At 38.9% G+C, this 17,295-nt stretch overlaps 1 protein-coding gene and 1 long non-coding RNA gene across 9 annotated transcripts in view; one reads left to right on the forward strand and one right to left on the reverse strand.

The window, feature by feature from the left end:
• LOC123870542 (liprin-alpha-1) overlaps positions 1 to 17,295 on the forward strand; it is a 159,545-nt gene that overhangs the window by 8,797 nt on the left and 133,453 nt on the right. The window lies entirely within an intron of this gene.
• Positions 11,316 to 12,485, reverse strand: LOC123870584. Its single transcript, XR_006797109.1, has 3 exons — positions 12,351 to 12,485; positions 11,738 to 11,742; positions 11,316 to 11,327 (listed from the first exon to the last, which is right to left on the reverse strand). It is a non-coding gene; the product is annotated as an uncharacterized LOC123870584 (long non-coding RNA).

Below are 17,295 nucleotides of genomic sequence, written 5' to 3' on the forward strand. Positions count from 1 at the left end.
TTTCAATTACAGAAAGCTGCATCAATCATTATTACAATATTTTCTTTGTTGTGATTGGCTGAATTTTAGAGTTTCAGCCAATAAAGAGACTATTTGCCAACTAAACGTCATAACAATATAAATGCCAGAAAGTTTAACCAAATAAAACAAACTTAATGAGAACCTAGTGAGAATGCAAACGGCACACAATTTATAATACATATTATGTTAGTCGTATATAATAGATATTATAGTAGTCGTTCACTTTGGTAATAGTCAGATTGTCATCAGTTAAATTGATATTGGTTGATGTATCGTAAATTATTGTTTCGGTGACAAATATTTTTATTATCTATTTATCTTTGAACAGAATGGAATAGAATGAAATGGAATGGAATACAATGATAAATTTTTATTCCTGTAAACTTTTAGGTAAACTTCAAAGTGTTTTTGGATGGTCAGAAAAATTTACCACTGGTTCGGAATGCCGATCCTACGTTTTCTAGGGTTTCGTACCTCAAAATGAAAAACGGAACTCTTATAGGATCACTTTGTTGTCTATCTCTCTGTCTGTCGTGTGTGTCAAGAAAACCTCTAGGGTACTTCCCGTTGACTCAAAACCATGAAATTTGGCAGGTAACCTAACTGCGTAATTTTGGGTAGTTTTTTTAATCGATAAAGAAAGTTTGCGACATTGTTCAATAAAAAATTTGGATTCCAACTCCTCAACCCTGATGTTGCAGGGGACCTGACTACTAAAGCTAATGGGATTTAAAAAGTGTCGATTATTAATTGATATTGAAGGTATCTATACCAAGTAAACACTTTGTCGTTGACCTCAACCCTGATGCTGTAGGAAATTGCATTCCTAAATCCTGGTGATCCCTCGGGATTTGAAAAGGATCATCCGTTTAAAAATTCTTACGTGATACAGAAACAAGTTGCATCCCGGGGACGGGCTATTACGGAGAGGCAACTTTTGTTCTGGGAAATGAAAGGATCGGGATTTTTAAAAACCTAAATCCACGCGAGCGAAGCTGCGGGCATTAGCTAGTTGTAAATATATTTAGAAGCTACTATAAGATAATAGATAAGGTACTTATTTCCTTATATTTTTATTGTATGGCAGCGCGCGGTTTTAAATTATAAATTGCACGTCCTGTCCTTTTCTGTAATACATTTTTTTCTCAATATCTACCGCTTTATCTCATAGCAAGAGTCCGTAAGACATAATACAGTGAAAATAAGCAAAATATACAATTTTTGCAGTTTCCACGTCAGTACCTGTCGAATTTTTCTAACAGTGTAAGCAGCAGAGCTGAGTTTACCATCAAGTGTTGATATGTGGGTGTTCCATAGAAGCTTTGCATCTAACATTATACCGAGAAACACGGGGTTCTCCTTTATTTTCAACATATGATTATTTATCAATGAATTTATGTCATTTAAGGTCCTGGTATTGGGCAGTGTGAATTCAACACACTTAGATTTCTTTGCATTTGGAAGTAAATTGTTAGCAATAAATCAGAGAGTGACCTGTGATATGGCATTACATATAGTATACATTGTCAAAAATTATAATATTAAAGCTGTGCGTATTGCGTGAGGAATAGCTTGCAAGAGAGTTGCAACTTGCAGGGTTTGATGCATGCGCTATTGCCAGCAAACATGAGACATATTTTTATCTACAGGCAACGTCTGAGTAGGTAACGCATACGTCTAACGCAAGTTGAAATGTACCAGTGTATTTAGTTAGACCTATCGACAAGTTTGGAGTTGGGTGCAGTCTAAATGTGGCCCGTGTGTTTAGACTGTCAGTTTCTGTCAGTTTCACGTGTCGTCCCCCGCACTTCACCACCCCGCTTGCACAAATCGAGACAGCACGAAATTTTCAAGATTTCTGGGTGTAATTTCTGGTTTTCGTAGTTCCCACATAATTATAACAATATAAAATATATAACGATAATTTTTTTACTACATAATATTCATTAAATTTTCTAGGTCTGTGGTTTTTCCAAATTTCATTAAATTGCTTCGTTGTCTAGAAAAACGAGCACAAAGTTGGGCCTTTTTTTAAAGAAAAATACAAATCTTTGAGCCCCTGTAATTTTAAAACTACATATTTTTAGAAAAATCTAAAACACCACAGACACAGATATTAGTTTCTAGACTATGTCTGCAAAATTTCATGGACTTTGGTTGCTTAATATTCAAATGAAATGGGAACTACGATTGTATGGAGTAAGTGACGGAGAGAGCTCTGTTAAGTTCCCAAACTGGCTTGTGCAGGTAAGCTCTCAGTCAAAACGGAGCGTGTAGCCGGAGCTTTAGACACTGAGTTAGCGAATCAGCCCCCGTCCGTCTTTTAAATCTTCCCCAGGCCTGGCTGCGATGAAACTGGTGTATAAAATTTGTAATAATTATCTCGTCTCGTAAAGCTTGTAAAACGCGTGTTTGTATATTCTGTAGATTTATGGTTAATCGCAACATCCGTTATAGTCTAAGAGCACAGAGAGCAAAATAATATAGTTACGTAAAATGTTTTTTTCCTTAACTGACTTAAAGGGTAACCAAGTAGCTTCTCGCTGAAATGCATCAGAGACGCACTATACCCGGCCCATACAGCTTTGCTACTGCGAAACGACAATGATACGACTAAAAAACTTAACACCAAAAGGCATAAGCGCCGGGAAAATCGTGTCGCTTACGTCTTTCTCCGAGGTTTCTGTGAAAAATGTATCTTTTAGGATAAACTCCCGAAAAGCGCATCGCTCCGATGAATCTGGGTATAATAACGTCTTTTGACCTCCTAATCACAAACATCGAAATGAAAATTCGCTCAAACGCCATATTGAATATGTATATGAATAGCGAAGGAGAACCTCTTTTCGCTCGGTGTGCATAATCGCGAATTCCTAACCAATTTAGACTATTTTAGGGGTGTGTGTCTGTACAGCCGAAATTATGAACTGAGGGGCATCACTCCTAGATTTCCAAAAGATTTTTTTTTGGCGCCAATTTTCGTCTTGATATTCGTGATTAAGATGTCAAAATACGTTATTATACCTTCATCGGAGGTATGCGTTTTTCATAAGTACACCCATCTTCAGCTAAGGAAAACTAAAGTATAATTAGGTATTTGATTAAGGTCGTACGGAAATTCTGTCGCGTTTAGAAATCAAGGCTACCGACATCTCATAAGCGGAATTACATGAACTAGCTTTGACATAAAATGTGCGCTATAACCTGAATAACATTACAAATTAGATTCAATATACTGCGAGTGCAGGAGCTTACCCGGCTGAGTTTGTTGTGGGCTCTTCTCAGACTTGGGCGCATTTGAAACCCTCGTAGTTTTAAGTTACGTAATTAATTATCACCACTATATCGTACAAATTTAACAATTTCGACCATCAAAAAGAGTACAATTGTACTTTGAATAAATGATTTTGACTTTGACATTGACTTTACATAGTTATAAGAAAAAATCGGTCAAGTGCGACTTGGGTGCATACAGGAAGGGTTCCGTACCATCGTACAAGAACTAACACTATTTAACAATCTTTGATTTTCTGGGACAAAAAGTAGCCTAAAATGTCCGTCCCTGGAATATCGCGGCGATGACGAAACCTCCATTACATTCGTCGTCAACTCTTACACTGTTAATGTAAGATTGGTGTTGACAGAGAAACTGTGCGTAAAATTTATCGTAAACGCGGTGTAATAAATACATTAAATTGTTGAAAGAATATTTTAGGCTTTATAAATGACTAGATGAAGCCCCCGACTTCGTTCGCGTGGATATAAATTGGCGGCACTTGATTAGGTAACTTTACTTTAGATTTAGGCATGTTTTTCTTACTGATCGATACATGTAGTTCTTATTTTTAGAAAATATATCCAACTAGCCCATGCCCGCGAATTCGTTTGCGTGGATTTAGGCTTTTAAAAAATCCGTGGGAACTCTTCTACTTTCAAGTTATTAAAAAATCTGGTTAATCCGTTGCTCCGTTGCAGTGTGATTGAAAGACAAATCAACCAACCAGTAAACCAACAAACCAACAGACTTTCGCATTTATAATATGGCTAGCGATTTCCTAGGTAACTATAACTTTAAACTGAAACATAATCTTCCTTGGCTATCTCTGGATTCGTCTCTCGAAGCAATTAAAATGGGTTACCCGGGGGACATGATAAATGACAATGGGTCAAAACATAATAGAGGTTCTGAAAGAACCATTCATTTGATCAAATCTAATGAAATTATGACCTTTGGTTTCAATTAAGATTTAATTGCACGCAAACTTTGTCCAAATAACAGTTTAGAAAACACTATCAAGACCGTCGTTTTTTTTTTGTAACCTGTCATATTTTGTGTGTTGTGGTGCAATAAAGTATATATATACATGTACATACTCTATGTAAACATTTTTTACCATCACACCGCAAGATGCATGCCGGGTGAAACTTAAAAATCCTGTGGGAATTGATTTTCCGAGATAAAAGTAGCCTATGTCACTCTTCAGGTCTACTATATCCATGCAACAAATCACGTTCATCCGTTGCTCCGTTGCGGCGCACTTTTTTTTGGATGTAACATCCGTCAGCTTGAATTTTTCACATAAAATGTAGCCTTTCTCACCCGGAATATAATAACGAATCGACTACGCCTCATTCATCAAAATCGGCTCAGTACTTTGGCCCTACGGTGGAACACACATTAATACAAACCTACATACATACATAGACTGCTAAAATCATAACCCTTACTTTTATATTTACCACGGTAGTCGGGTAAAAAAGACATCACACAAACTCACTTTCGCTTTAGGGTATGTAGTGATATTGGTTTGAATCGAAGTTGTTACCAGAGACTGCACTCAAGCTTTATCCAAAAGCATCTAATAATAACCCGCGAGTTACATTAGTCCACGGTTTGTTCGTATTCTAAATTTTGTTTTGTTTCATATATGTATTTGTTTGTGAATGACGGAGTAGGAAGAGTGGGGACCCTGAAATACAGGTTTTGCAAACTTAATTCAGCCACAATTTGTACAAGTGTAAATTAAAAATTTATAACACCCCCGACAAGTGAAGGTTACAGTAATAACTAGAAAAAAGCTGATAACTTTCAAACGGCTGAACTAATTTTCTTGGATTATAGCTAAGAACACGAAACGAAAAAAACTAAATTAAAATCGGTTCATTAGTTTAGGAGCTACAATGCCACAGACAGATACACAGATACACACGTCAAGCTTGTAACACCCCTCCTTTTTGGGTCGGCGGTTAAAAGGCCAATTTTAAAAACAAATAAATCATTTAATCATTAAGTTAAGTTTGGAGGTCATCGGCAGGAGCGTGTGATCCTGGGATAAAATCGCTCCGATAGCAATTAATCCCGGCGATCGCGGCGCTAGTAATCAATCAACCGTTTTGCTGTGCCGGGCTACGGCGACGCCCATTATCACTTCGGATAACCTTAAGCCTGTTCTACACTCACACCCGTACAAGAATTTAGTGTCGAGTATTGACATGAAGCATTTGGGAATGCCTCACGTCCGAAATTCCACGGACTCTAAGGGTGAGATCTATAGAGCCCGGCTGCCGTAATCCGTTTTCCCTGCTCGCTGTAATATTGGTACCTTCAAAGAAGTGAATCGGCGCCTTCGAGTCAGGCGTGCTCAACCTCAGGCTGCATCATCTCCTTCTTCTTCCTGACCTTATGCCACCCTACGTGAGGTCGGCACAACATGCTTTCTTCTTCGACTCCCTCCGTCTCCTCTCCGTCGACGTATCATCCACTCCTTTTATAGGCACGAAATCCATCGACCTTTTCTTTGGTCGTCCTCTCCTCTTGTTTCATCCCACATGCATATTTAATATTATTCTAGGAATATGACTTTCTTCTGTCCGCATTATATGTCCATACCATGCCAGGCCATTACCCATCATCTTGTATACCACTGGCGCTTCTTTCAGACTTCCTAATGCCCGAATATCCAAGTTTCGGCATCGGATATATTAGTGGAAGTCGCTACAAAAGACCTATATCCAACAGTGGAGTAGTCTTATCACTTGCTGAAGATGCTGAAACTGCATTTTAGCCAATAATAAGAGCGAGTCAGCTAATTAGAGGTGATTGCGATCGTCACACTATGCCAGGCATGGTGCAACTTTAACAGCTAGTCTTCAAAGGTGTATCAGCGTTAGTTGATTCAGCGTTTGGCAATGCTATGATCGGCTTATGTTCACCAACTGGCATTACTTCCCGCCTGCTTTGTATTGCTTCCCATTGTTCCTTTGACAATGAGGACGTGCAGTCGTATGCTATACCACGACGTCGATGCTTATTTTTGTATGTACTTAAAAGCCACAGTTTAACTTTCGTACAGTTCAGAAGTCATGTCCCATAAATTAGTTTAATAGCTGATCGTATATTACGCAGCTGCGGGGATACCTGCCTGCAAGGGAAAGAGGCGCGTTTTTCAGCACCTACTGCAAATGTGAATGTCTAGCAAGTAGCAACACAAGGCAGTCGAAGTGGGAGCTGAAGAAATGTGGATAACGTCAGCAAAGGTCAGCACTTCCTCTGCAGGCGACACGTTTTGCCGTTATTCGCACTTTCCGAACTAAAATGTACGTCGTGGCTATTGCGTATCTTACAGCAATGATAGTCCTCTTAACGTATTACAACGAACATTTAGTCATCGCCATCGTCATCAACCGATTGTCGTTCAGTGCTGGACATAGGTCTGGGTCTAGCAACCTCCACACGCCACGGTCTTGCGCTTGTATCAGGGGCTCCTTTAACAGTTGAACATTGAGTCAACACTCAACAATCAATGCGGCGGGTCCCCTAGGTTATGAGTGTGTTTCTACTTTTTTTAATTCGAATACATGTTAGCCCTTGACTGCAATCTCACCTGGTGATAAGTGATGATGCAGTCTAAGATGGAAGCGGGTTAACCTGGAAGGGGTATGGCTGTTTTTATTAAAGCCATACCCCTTTGGTTTCTACACAGCATCATACCGGAACGCTAAATCCCTTGGCGGCACGGCTTTGGGTGGTAGCTAGCTCACTTTTCTAGAGTATTACATGGGAATCGAGACTGAACTGTATGATTGCTAAACTATGTTTTTGTATACCTTCGCCAAGCGCTCCCGCCGCGCGTTTCGCACAAAAGAACCGTTTACACAAAACCTACCCTCTGAAATATTCAGAACCGCTCAGTGCGCCCTTCCACGCTAATTTGATGTTTATTCGAATTAATCGTCTTATCATAGAATCGTAAATAAGATAATAGAAATGATATCTGCTTTCTTTATAACGTTACACAGCGTGTCGCTGATTTTGGGCAAGGATATGCCATCAGATTTCCTCTCCACTTTTAGTATGGTTACCTTTAAGTCAAGAATGAATATGCATTTTCTAGGCAAGCCCGATCCATCTTAAGCTGCATCATCACTTGCCAGCAGGTCTGTTTGCAGCCAAGCGCTAGTCTATAAAATAAAATAAAAACTCCATTCCGTTCTTCCATCGGCCTATAGGTATTATGCGTTCACTGCTAGACATAAGCATTTTGGCAAGCCCGCCACCACACTCGATCCTCCGCCTTCCCCATCTATCCACTTGCAGCCATCATTTGACTGACTGACAGACTGGAGCTCGTCTAACACTGCGCTTAACGGTTTGAGTAACTCGCCATTTCAAGAATAATTCCTGTCTCTAGCATCCAAACCAACATAAATTAAACTGTAATGCTAATCAATTACGTCTGTTTTTTAACTCCCGACCCAAAAAGATGGGTGTTATAAATTTGACGTGTGTATCTGTGTATCTGTCTATGGCATCGTAGCTCCTAAACTAATGAACCGATTTTAATTTAGTTTGTTTTGTTTGAAAGGTGGCTTGATCGAGAGTGTTCTTAGCTATAACCCAAGAAAATCGGTTCAGCCGTTTGAAAGTTATCAGCTCTTTGCTAGTTACCGTAACCTTCATTTGTCGGGGGTGTTATAAATTTTTCATTTACACTTGTACACAAACGCGTTGCTTTTTCCTTTACCATTTTCATTTACCAGTTCTAACAATTACTTATTCTGATTTCTGTCAGATTCTCAATGTCAGGGATGGCGGAAGATTTAATCTTTGAAGCATCTTGTGCCGGTCGATAATCTAGTTATTGATACGAACAGTTTTCCCTTTGACAACTTACCGGACCACTGGGTCGAAAATATTATCCTATTAATTATTATTATTATTATAAATGGGAAAATATTATGTTTGTTGGTTTGTCCTTCAATCACCAACTCCCCTAGCAGCTACGGGACAGCGGATTGACGTTATGTCTTGCATGTTTTGCATGATATAGTAAAAGACCTTTAAGCTATTTCTTATACTTACCTGAAAATCAAGGAGTTCCGAATTTCAAAAACCTAAATCCACGCGGATGAAGTCGCGGACATCATTTAGTTTAGATAGGTATTTAAATTACATATATAGAAAAACGTTATCGCTTTTTGTATGAAAATTTACAACTAGACGATCCAATGATTCTTGTATTCAATTGACAGTTCAGACAGATCACAGATAGTTAAGTGTGACGTGTAGGCGGGTTTTAGATTTTGAACTTATTCTTGCGTTAGTTTTAGTAATTTGACTCTTAATTTCAGAACTTGAAGCTCGTTCCGTTAATGAGAGAGCTCCATAGTATGCCCACTCCCAGACGTATAGCTCGAAGCTCTAGTGGTTGACTTTGACTATCGCTGGATATTTCCGTGAACGACTCTCGAAGCTATGTTGTGTGCCAGAAATGCTGCTGAAGCTAGTTGACATTGAAATATTAGCGGCAACACGTCGAAATCTATAGATATGATTTTTTTTTATAATGCAGTTCTCCGCATTGTGCACGTGTTCATCTATACGTTGTAAAAAATAGAAAGAAAGAAAAAACGTTTAGTTTTTAAAAGCTGTGCCACACATTGCCAGTTATACCTACGGGTTAAGTTATCCCGGAGCCTCTAATGCTTGACTATCGATATGAAAAATCTTGTCCTGACCGATTGACTGATGTATCAACGCTCAGCCTACAACCAGAGTGAACTAGAGTGAGCTAGCTCTCGGTTTGATCGGGTGACGTGACATCAAAGATTAGAAATATTCACCTTTCTGCCATCGTACCGTAAGGCATCGTCAAGGTCTGCATCGGTACGTAGTTGAAATTCCTCGGACACGTACGAAGCACTTTGCTTCCTCGTTTCTGATATGGAACGCCCTTCCAGCATCAGTTTTCCCTCCACTTTTAATATGGGTAACTTGAAGTCAAGAGTAAATAGGCATCTTCTAGGCAAGCGCGCTGCATCTTAGGCTGCATCATCACTTGCAAGCAGGTCTGATTGCAGCCAAGCGCCAGTCTATGAATTAAAAAAAAAAACGTTTTGCTCTGTCATGACTGCCCATGTCACATACCTAGTCGTTTTCTAGCCTACATTAGCGCCTGCCAGTGGAGGTGAAGCCTTGAGGTTTTATTAAAAGTTTCAAAACTGTCGTGAATTGTGGTATCGTATAATTAAATGACACGGACTTCACTAAGATTCGAAATAGGCTCGTGCAGGTCTATATATTGTTAGAATGGCCAGTTCAAGGTCGAGGATCGGAATATCAATGGGTCGCTAATCATTTTTCCTTGAGCCTTTTGATATTCGTTTCGGAAGTCTCTGTCGCGTATTTGAATTTCCGGATGGTTATACTATGACTTATACCTTTTAATAGCTATTTTTGTTGAAGAGTATGGTTGACTGTGGCCTGAAATTCTATAACAGTTTACGGGTAGTTTATTACAATTTTAGTAGGCATCTCTAATTTTTTGGAAATAAAACTATGTTACTCAGGAGTAATGTAGCTTTCTACTGGTGATCAAATTTTCAAAATCAGTTCAGTAGTTCTAGAGATTACCCCCTACAAACAAACTTACAAACTTTACCCACGCCGCCCGGCGCGCGGCGACTCTATCGCCGCGATTCTCTCGTCCGTGGTGATGGCGCCTAAGTAAAGCCGGGAGCTGCGCCAGTAGTCTGGGAATGCCATCCCGTCGTATCGACCGCGCTAAATATACCAACTACCTACGCCTCGGCGCGGGCGACCCGCACAGCCTCGCTTGTCGACCTTAGGTATTTATAGGGTCCCGGTTAGACTCCTGGCAGCGATTTAGGAATTTGTAATTTCTAATGGCCGTGATAGCCTCCGTCTGACACTCAGGAGGTCGGGGCTTCGATCTTGTGCACGCACCTCTAATTTTTTCGCAGTTATGTGCGTTTTAAGTACTTAATCAAATATCATTTTGGTTTTTAACAGTGAAGGAAAGCAACGTGAGGAAACTTGCAGTATAAGAGTTCTCTATAATGTTCTCAAAGGCAATGGATCGCCCGAATATGAAGCCGACATCTTAACCAATAGGCTATCATCGCTCATAATATATATACTAGCAGACCCGCTCCGGCTTCGCTTGGGTGGAGTTTTTGTAAATCGGTGAGGGGCTGGAATTTCCAAAAATCCTGAATTTCAAATTTCAGAGATGTAACTGGAAAAATTACGGACTTTCATACAAACTTTGGTCCCCTATTTATCACTCTTAGGGGTGGAATTTCTAAAAACTCTGAAATACGTATTTCTTAGTTTTATCTACTAATCTAATTTTGTCTAGTTCAAATACCAATTTACATAGATACACCTTAAATGACGGATTTTCGTACAAACGTTCATCCCCTATTTAACCCCTTTAGGGGTTGAATTTCCAAAAATCCGCTCTTAGTGGGTGGTCCGTTATAGAAGGATCCTACTGTCAAAATTTCATGTTTGTTAAATAGGCTGTGCGTTGATACATCAGTCAGTCAGGACTTTGAATTTTATATAGACAGATATAACCGGTAGATTCCATCGTCACTCGGGTACTACCAATCTTACCATCATTTAGTGAGATCGCAATCAACTTCAAGCGCTAAATTACCATCGAATAAAAATAAATGTGTGATATCGATATAAACTCGCGTAAGATCAAACGCGCTTCGCCGTTCCTCTGTGAGTGGTTTGAATAGATTACCATAATATTACCTACACGCCGTGTCATAAACACCGCGGCTCGCAAAAGGCTAAATGTTCATTGCGATTCAAAGTAGCAATATGGTGGCTCAACCTGCCTGGACCTGGAAGAAGGCGCCATTTTACATGTTCGAAAAATTCTGATACGATTTTAGATACCTTTCCGCCAGCTCATATACACCCTAACAGATGAGTTGCTACCACGTAATACATAGAAAAGTATAACAATACTAGATTAATCACTAGATTTCTGGTATGTCGCTGTCTGGGTCTCTCCAGGTATTTAGGGTAGGTTTCTTCTTGACCTGTCCCATACAATTTGTCTTTGGTCTCTGCCCTTCTCGCCTTTCTCTATCTTGCCGTCACGCATATAATAAACATCGATATATCTACATATATTTGTCAAATTCGAATTGATCACATGATTTATTTGACCAGCAGAATCGGCAGTTGTGTTAAGACCAGCCGCCACTGTAGGAGGATCGCGTGGGTCTACGATTGCCATAGACGAACATTATGTGCTCGAGCGTTGTGCCCATTTGCGCAAAATAGACAATTTGTAAATGAAAGCTAACGAGGAAATATAGTGTTACGTTGTATGTAAATATATGTTAGTTTTCTATTAGTGCACGAGTGTGTACGCCTAGATCAGCTTTCTACAGAACCTACGGAGGTCGGAGAGAGTGTACATAGTCCGCGACAGGTTGAGATGGCATGAGGCGTCGGGGTATGAGGCGCACAGCCGCTCACCCGCACGTCACTCGCGATCGCCCGCATCGGGTTAGCGCAGGGGCTGTACGGGGGTGCAGCTTTCCCTCCCCGATTGCCATTTCAACCTCACCTCAATTCAACAATCACCTCGTTTACAACAAAGGTCTAATGCGTATAAAATGAGGTCTCATTCGCCATCTTAACTTTATGTGTCAATTACTGTCATGTCAAAAGTCTGGTTCACCTACAATAAGGACTAAAATCGTACTTTAACGGTATTAGCCCTTATTTAAAAGGTTATTTTAGTCCTTATTTTCCCCCTTTAAAATAAGGACGATTTAGTCCTTATAAACACATAGAGTTAAAATGGCGAGTAAGATGAGAATACCCTTTGATTTTCCGGGATAAAAAGTAAGCCATGTAAAACATCGCGTCGATCCGTTGCGACGTGATTGAAGGACAAATCAACAAACAAACACCCTTTCGCATTTATAATATGGGGAGTGATAAGAATATGGACGGATCGTTTGAAATTGTGTTATCTGACAGTAACTAACGCGACAGTAGCTCGATTCCGTAAAACCTGCGTCAATCATTATTACAATCGCAATTGTCGTTATTGGCTGAAATGCTATTCTAGTTGCAACAATGCATTATAGCCAATAATGAGCGACCGTCAACCAATCGATCGTGACGTTGTAGTTGTCATTCTACCGCAATCAAGTTGCAGTTTTCTAGTTAGGTTGAGACCTAACTCGCCGGTGCGGTACTGAGGACGGGCCGCAGCAGGTTGCTTGAACTCGCTCGCCTTGGCAAGGTCGCCCGGCCGGTTTCCCACGTTGCTCGCTAGTCGAGTAGCTGTCCCACTCGCGGCTCGCAGCCGTTCATTCATTGAATTCTTTTTATGTGTGACAGCGAGCCGTGATCTGTGCACCTTGAATTGTAATTGGTTCGGTTTTTGTACAACTCGAATGGGGAATGTCATTTGATTTTTGAACCTTGACCTAAAATGAACGGGGCGTTCCCACTCCGATTGCCATGTCGACCTGTCGCGTACTATAGGTATCTACTATCTACCCAGCAGCTCTGCATGTGTAAGGAAAATTCAATGACTTGCATTCGTTTAAGGGCATGTACCTACTTTAATCAAATTCAATAGTGAGGGTTTGCTTTCTATAAATGAGATTTCGTGGACAGGTAAATGGATGATTGATGTCGCCAAATGCTTTAACGGTGAAGGAAAATATCGTGAGGAAACCTGCCTGCATGAGAGTTCTTCATAATGATCTCAAATGCGTGTGATGTCTGCCAATTCGTATTTGCCCAGCGTGGTAGATTATAGCCGAACCCATTCTCATTCTGGGAGGAGACCCGTACTCTGTAGTGAGCCGGCGATGAGTTGATCATGATGATGACTAGAAGATAAGACTAAAGCAGTCCAGCCTGTAAGGGGAAAACACTGATACTTATAACACGGGTGTATAACTTACTAGTATTTTAGGCATCAGTGGCTAAACCTAATTTTTGGATGTATTCGTTTGAGGTAATAAATGATTAAAAAAAAGTTTACTATTGCACGAAGTTCACAAATCGTAACAAAGTGTAAACGTGGCTAAAGGCTTTAGGGCGACTATTTTTTGTTTGTACTCAACTAAAGTTGCTAAAGTATTTATTTCCCTTTGACAACAGTTACCTGGAAACCTCCCAGCAACAAATCTCCTCTCAAGTCCGATTTGCGGGGTGGTTTATTGTTTGTTTAAAATCGACGTCGTTATTTTTTGTTCGGAAGCCCGGCGGTTGTTGTTTGCGGTTTTCGTCCTCGCTTTGCGGATTGGGGTCCTTTGTTTTTGGGGACGCGACGCGTGTTGACCTGTGTCGAGAATGAGGTGTGTAAATAGTCAAGTAAATAGATAGAATTATAAATTATTTATTTTTCAAAATTTAGTACAATGTTTTAGTACACGACAGGTTGAGATGGCAATCGGGTTATGACTTATGTGCCCCGCACCGTGTTAGCGCGGGAGCTGTGCGGGTGTGCGAGGCGTTCCCGCTGCGATTGCCGTCTTGACCTGTCGCGTACTAATCCAGTCAAAATAGACAAAAATAAGTCATAACTTAGCCAAAATTCGCATAGAGCTGAAAATTGCCAGAGACGTTAAATACATCATTATAAATGAAATATCAAAAATCCCCTTCGATCCTACTTCTGCAAAAAATTTTATTCAAGGTCAAAAGTATAAAATTAAGGTTTTTTCCATTTTTCTCGAAAACAGTAAGTATTATCGTGAAAATAGGTTGGACAAAAGTTGTAGATCATACAATTCTCTACAAAAATGGTCTAGTCACTTTTTCTCTTACGACTCACCATTCGTAAGATATCGCGGTTTTAATCATTAGAAAATTCATATTTTACATAATAACACACATTTCCGCACCACCTATGAGGTAATGTACTTGGCGCATTTTTTTTAACGTGGTTTCCCCAGTAGGTATACTCCACGATCTATTGTAATAAAGAAAGTTTGATCAGATCGTATCCTATTAATTGAAAGAATAGTAATATTGCTAATGATTAAAGTGGAATAGGTTGTTTTTTTCTACATGTCATCATTATATAAGATAATTGTCTAATTCTACTTCAACAATTATTTCTTCGTCTTCATTCTCTTCTTCTTGCAGAATTTCTGTTTGCTGTTCTAAGAAAAGGGATGCATCAATTGTCTCTTCATTAATATCATAAATATCTTCATCTGTTGTATTTGTTTCAATATTGGAGCAAGTCTGACCCTGACAATTGATGCATACTGGCGAACAAAATAATCCTACTTTTTGACAGCCACAATTCTTACTACAATCCGTCTTGCATTTACAAAAAATAGTATTAAGTAGTTTTTCTGGAGCAGGCGGGAGTAAAGTTTGAATTGGCTCCAAATAATTGTCTGTTAATTTCCAACCCCATTCTTCTGGGTCCAGCTCATTGCCTAGCCACACTTGAACTTGATAATACACACGATACAAGTGTTGAAAGGCAGAAGCAGATGTTGGAGGCAGACAAGACAACTGTACTGTTTTATTGTTCCATGCAGATTTTACAAACTTCAAATATCTATATTTGTCTATAGAATCAATTTTTTTTGGAGCACCATACATTGCAAGAAGAAAACGAATTCCATTTGTAACGATGTCGTGTGGAGAAGAGTCAATCTTTGTGAATACTTCTGCGCAATGAATTAAATCATTACGTTTTTCAAACAATTTAAATACTGATGTTTTACCTCTTTTAAAAATGGCTGATGTAGTATCGCAACCAGTTATTGCATGTAAAAATAAAATATGAGCTTGACATTTCGGATATGCAGTCAGACTTTGTGATGAATATATTGTTGATTGTACAAACACAAACGAATAGTTTCTTATTTTCATTTATATTGAACGTCCGGTGACGTATACAAGCTGCATTTTAGTGCATATTATGTAAAATATGAATTTTCTAATAATTAAAACCGCGATATCTTACGAATGGTGAGTCGTAAGAGAAAAAGTGACTAGACCATTTTTGTAGAGAATTGTATGATCTACAACTTTTGTCCGACCTATTTTCACGATAATACTTACTGTTTTCGAGAAAAATGGAAAAAACCTTAATTTTATACTTTTGACCTTGAATAAAATTTTTTGCAGAAGTAGGATCGAAGGGGATTTTTGATATTTCATTTATAATGATGTATTTAACATCTCTGGCAATTTTCAGCTCTATGCGAATTTTGGCTAAGTCAAATGTCTATTTTGACTGGACTATACTCACTTATTGGGTTTCTTACGTTTATCGCCATTGTTTTATACCACTGCCCAAAAAAGGAGTGTTATGTTTCAGGATTCATGTACCTGTGTGGGTTTCTTTATTCCACCATAACTTCTGAATGCCTGAACAGATTTGGATGCATGAAGTATCGTTAGAAACTTTTTTTAAACTTACGTTTTTATTTTCAAATGGATTTTTTTTTACTTTTTAGATGCATTCAGTTCGTTTTTTGACGGGGCAGTCGTGTATTTGAATTTTTGTAAAATTTAAGTATTCTTTGAACCTCTTTCTTATATTTTATACCTATAAAGTATATGAATTGATCTAACTTGTCAATGACCTACTAATCTTCAAGGACCATTGCTTTCTAAATCAAAAGAATTCCTCAAAAAATGGAAAATTAAAGATCTCGTCGGAACGTGAAGCACTCTCCAAATATCAACAGTTTCCCTAAATGATGCTGTATTGTGACGTCACCCATCCAGTAGTCATTCAGTAGTCATTCAATTGTACGCGCCCCTGCGTTTGATGTCGTCCACTCAGGATTTAGGAGCCATCCAAACAATCCCAAGATGAACGAAGGATCTCTATGAATGGGACATAAAAAAGTTACATCATACTTGAAAGAAATTATTGCTTTATCACACGACTGTAGGCTTTATTATATCACAAAAAAAAAATTAAAATGTGTCCATGAACAAATTAAATAAGTAGTATTTTCAATTTTCATAGTAAGATAATCTATACCAGGTGGGGTATCATAGAAAGGGCTTTACCTGAACATTCTAAAACATATCTTTGTTTATAATATTTTTATGCATGATAGTTTTTGATTATTCGTGCAAAATGTCGGAAAAAATACCCGAGTACGGAACCCTCGGTGCGCGGGTCAGACTCGCACTTGGCGGTTTTTATTTTTAAAAAGCCGTGTTCGACGGAATTTCTTGAAAGAGTCGTATAGTGAACATCTATTGGATGAAACGACATTGATGTCGAAAATGAGCCATTTTAAAGTAGTATTTTCATACAATATACGTTCGGCCCCTTTGTCAACATTGGCGCGAGTCCCACGTCTTCGTCTCATTATCATAAAAGGCATTAGGCCGTCGATTCGGGCGAATTATTCAAACGCCCGGCTTTTCAGGTGCTCTTCAAAAAGGAGAGTAGCTACTTTGTGTTTTAACTTAGATATATAGAAAGGTGGGATTCCGAACGTGTACTTAATTTAATGTAGGTAGGTAGATACCTACCTTTTAAAGGTCTTGATTCTCGAGAAGTGGAGAGAAGGGCCTTGAAGAAGTATTTTGATTTCATTTCTTCAAATGAAATCACACTAATGTTATATATCACACGTTTTCCACTTAGTGGTTTAAAGCTAGTACATTCTAGGTATCGCTATTGTTTGGCTGAATTTCGGGACCTTTGCTATAACTAGGTATGTGTGTGTATGTGCTTTCGCGTTGTTTGCCTCAAAGTTAGACAATAGAAGAGTCGATTTGATTATTTTACGTAGAATACCTAAAATAGACCTAACTGAATTAATTCAGTTGGCTCTACCAAACACTAGATGTTATTTCTTCAGCACAAGTTTGACGGATCGATGAATAACTCTGGGAAGCGAAGAAGATTATTTGCTTCAGTATTTATACTAAATTACAAAATAAACATTTAACAATCGATACTAACTACAATATAAAGCCGAAAT

This window comes from Maniola jurtina, chromosome 12, assembly GCF_905333055.1.
Source record: "Maniola jurtina chromosome 12, ilManJurt1.1, whole genome shotgun sequence".
NCBI lineage: Eukaryota > Metazoa > Arthropoda > Insecta > Lepidoptera > Nymphalidae > Maniola > Maniola jurtina.